We start from the raw sequence: 3581 nt of genomic DNA, 5'->3' as shown, positions 1-3581 counted from the left end.
TTAATGTAATAAAATTTGTAGTATCCCTATCTAGCATTACTCTTAAGAGAATGGGTAAGATTGAAGGGGTGCTTGTGATGTACAACTTTGATTTTACATGAGAAAGAAGTAGAACTTTTATGCATATAGAAACCACATAGGGCATATATTTAGGGTACACCACTGCCTTCTTTGCCACAAAGGTTGCAAGTGAACGTGATCCACTTCCAAAGGACGATCAATGGGTGGCTGTGAACTTCAGCTTCCATGGTGGGTGGTAAAGAAGCACATTTATTTTGAAGGTTAAAGTTGTAACAAGAACAACGATAAGTGTATCCGAAACAATTTTTCTTGCATATTTTTCATTTGCTATAACCTTTGTCCTCATAAAATCGATTTTTCAAAGAGAATAAGAGGATGTCTTGTGCGCAAGGGATATTGTAATTCAAAGGTAGTTCCACACATGATTTATGATGCTACATCCTTTGCATTCTACACACCATTGCCTTCTTTGCCACAAAGGTCGCAAGTGAACGTGACCCACTTCCAAATGATGATCAATGGGTGGTTGTGAACTTCAGCTTCCATGGTGGATGGTAAAGAAGTACATTTATTTTGAAGGTCAAAGTCGTAACAAGAGCAACAATAAGTACATCTAGAATTTTTTTTTTTTTTTTGCGTATTTTGCATTTGCTATATCCTTTGTCCTCGTAAAATGCACTTTTTCGAAGAGAATAAGAGGATGTTTTATGTGCAATGGATATTGCAATTCGAAGGTAGTTCCGCACATGATTTATGATGGTAGCATCCTTTGCATTCTACACACTTGGACCTAGGATCCAAAACTAGTTCTAAGCACCCAGAACAAAGAAATCTTAGAGTCTTGTAACTCAACTGGCATTTTTTGGTGTTTCCAACAGAGACATCCGAGGTACAAATCCCCCCTCCTCAAACCATCGAACAAAGCAATCCTATTCCCTTGGCTTTATTGAAATCCAATGGATGCTCATGTCTATAATGTTGAAGCTCCATCTCTATCTCATGCACAAACAATATAATATCCAATAGATTTTTTTTAATAAAAACAATAAAATTGAGTTAGGTGGTACCTTGAATGCAAATATAGATCATTAAGGAAAAATTATGGAGTTCGACAAATACCTCTATAGATGATCAATGTATATTTAATTAGTTCAACTGGTAAAGTCTCTGATAGTTGAATAAGAGATTTAGAGTTCAATCCTCGCCTACACCAAAAACCGATTGGTGTTTTGGTCTGATGATAAAAAGTACAATCATCAGAAGTGGACTTCATAGGTTAAAACTCTATAAAAAAAAAATAAAAAAAAAAATAAGATGGTATCATAATTTAAACTTTGCTAAAAAAAGTCGTTTGCCTCCAACCACGATAATGTCTCCAATTATTATCTTTAGGGCTAGCCAATTTGAAGAAAGAGAGAGAGAGACTAATCAAATATCAAGATTCAATAGACAAGAACTTTTCCCAGCAATTTCTTAAATATATGCTAGGTTAACATCATCAAGTGAAATTTCAGAAAAAGGAGAAAAAGTATAAGAGAGATATTAAGGCTTGCCAAGCAAGCTAGAGTCATATGCTTCTCTATCTAATAGGTCATGTTTTCTTTTTCTATATACGTTTTATTTCACTGACAAGAAAAAGAGGGGGGAAAAATAGTATTTGAAGATTGTAGGGAAATGAATTTTGCTAAAAACCTTGATTAAGTTGTTACTACTATTACCTTTTCCTCTTCGATATTCTTATTAGCTTTACATTTTTCATTTATTGACAAGATTTTTAGCATTTCTAGTGACTATGCTTCTCTATCTAATAGGTCATGTTTTCTTTTTCTATATACATTTTCTTTCACTGACAAGAAAAAGAGGGGAAAAAATAGTATTTGAAGATTGTAGGGAAATGAGTTTTGCTAAAAACTTTGATTAAGATGTTACTACTATTACCTTTTCCTCTTTGATATTCTTATTAACTTTACATTTTTCATTTATTGACAAGATTTTTAGCATTTCTAGTGACTTTTTCATGATAAATGATTTTTAGAAACCCATAAACTTTAAGGAACTATACTTTTTCCTTGATATTTTTAAAATTCGTTAACAAATTTTGATGCCTTCAACAAGTATACAATCTTTTCAAATTTTATATATATATATATATATATAAGTTCTCCATTATAGAGTTTATCAACAATTTTTGTGTTCCAATTTGTTTAAGCTAGGTGTTATATATCCTAATTTCAAATCTTGATTTTAGATAGAAAATCATTGGAGAATAATAGGTACCTTAATAGATTAGAATATATCTAATATGGTGCTACAACTCAAACTACATGCACTAAGTCCTCATTTCAACTAGCTGATACAAGTTATAAGTTATATCAGCTCAAGTGAGAGTCAAACACTGATTAATCTATAAATATATATATATATATATATATATATATAAAATAGGCGAATCTGAGAGAAACTCAAATTAAAATTCCAAATTAGAATTCCAATTTTGTGCCACATGACCTAAATTATTTATTCTTAAAAAGTTTTATTTCTTAATTTTAGAATAAAATGTAGGACTATATTATAAATATTCATCCAAATGAGTTATTAAGTACAAAAACCAAATAAATCATTAAAAAAAAAGTGCTTCACAATAATTTTTTTTTTAAAATGGACCATTTACATTTTATACATAGTAATATTCTAAAATTTTTTTTTAAAGAGTTAACAAATATAAAAATGACTATCAATAGTATTTAAATTATATGTATAAGAATTATATTATGCATCTTATTATATATCTTTAAATATATCTATATATATGCATAGGGTTACAAGTTAGTAATACTTAATACATAGAAAACCAAACACATGTAAACAAAGTAGCAAAAATGTGCATCAATACTTACAGAAATATGAATTCAATCTGGCTTCAAAACACCCTTAGAAACCTTTCAAGTTAGCCTCAACTTCAATTTTGTCATAACTAAGTTTATGTGGTGGAGCTCATCAATTAATTCAACTATATATAGGACTAAAGGGTATTGCTTTTTGACGAGGAATCATGTTCTTCATTGTTTCATCAAATTCAAATTACGCTATCATGCCCAAAAAACAACCTTCTCAGTAACAAAAGAAATAAAATAGATAAAGAAAAAAGAGAAGCAAATGGGCAAGACATTTATGCTTGTTACTTGTTGACTTTGATTTATATACTTTTTTTCTCTCTTTTTTATTTTATTTTATTTATTTATAATCTTTAATCCATGTCTATATGTCTTACAAACATTTCATTTCTTTTTTCTGAAATGTTCATACCGAACATTTTGTTTTCTCATTCATTTAATTATGACTACTTTAGTACCATTTGCTCCCAAAAAAAAAAAATTTATGATTACAACAATACTCCAATTTAATAATAAAAAACTTCTAATACTCTAATTTTTAAATGAATCTATCCAAACAAGGAAAATAAATTTAAACTGTTATGTTTGAAATTCCCATACATGATGTCTTGCTTTTAACCTTTTACCCTTTTACCCTTTCGGTAATGTGAAAGGCTACTCAGAAAC

General features: G+C 29.5%; 1 long non-coding RNA gene across 1 annotated transcript; it reads right to left on the bottom strand.

Annotated features, from left to right (window-relative positions):
* Nucleotides 1-310: 310 nt before the first annotated feature.
* LOC126723464 (uncharacterized) lies at nucleotides 311-3019 on the bottom strand. Its single transcript, XR_007654327.1, has 3 exons — nucleotides 2919-3019; nucleotides 1141-1305; nucleotides 311-1013 (listed from the first exon to the last, which is right to left on the bottom strand). It is a non-coding gene; the product is annotated as an uncharacterized LOC126723464 (long non-coding RNA).
* Between the last annotated feature and the right edge of the window lie 562 nt (nucleotides 3020-3581).

This window comes from Quercus robur, chromosome 4, assembly GCF_932294415.1.
Source record: "Quercus robur chromosome 4, dhQueRobu3.1, whole genome shotgun sequence".
NCBI lineage: Eukaryota > Viridiplantae > Streptophyta > Magnoliopsida > Fagales > Fagaceae > Quercus > Quercus robur.
The sequence above is the reverse complement of the archived record's forward strand: the minus strand, read 5'-3'. Positions and strand labels throughout refer to the sequence as shown.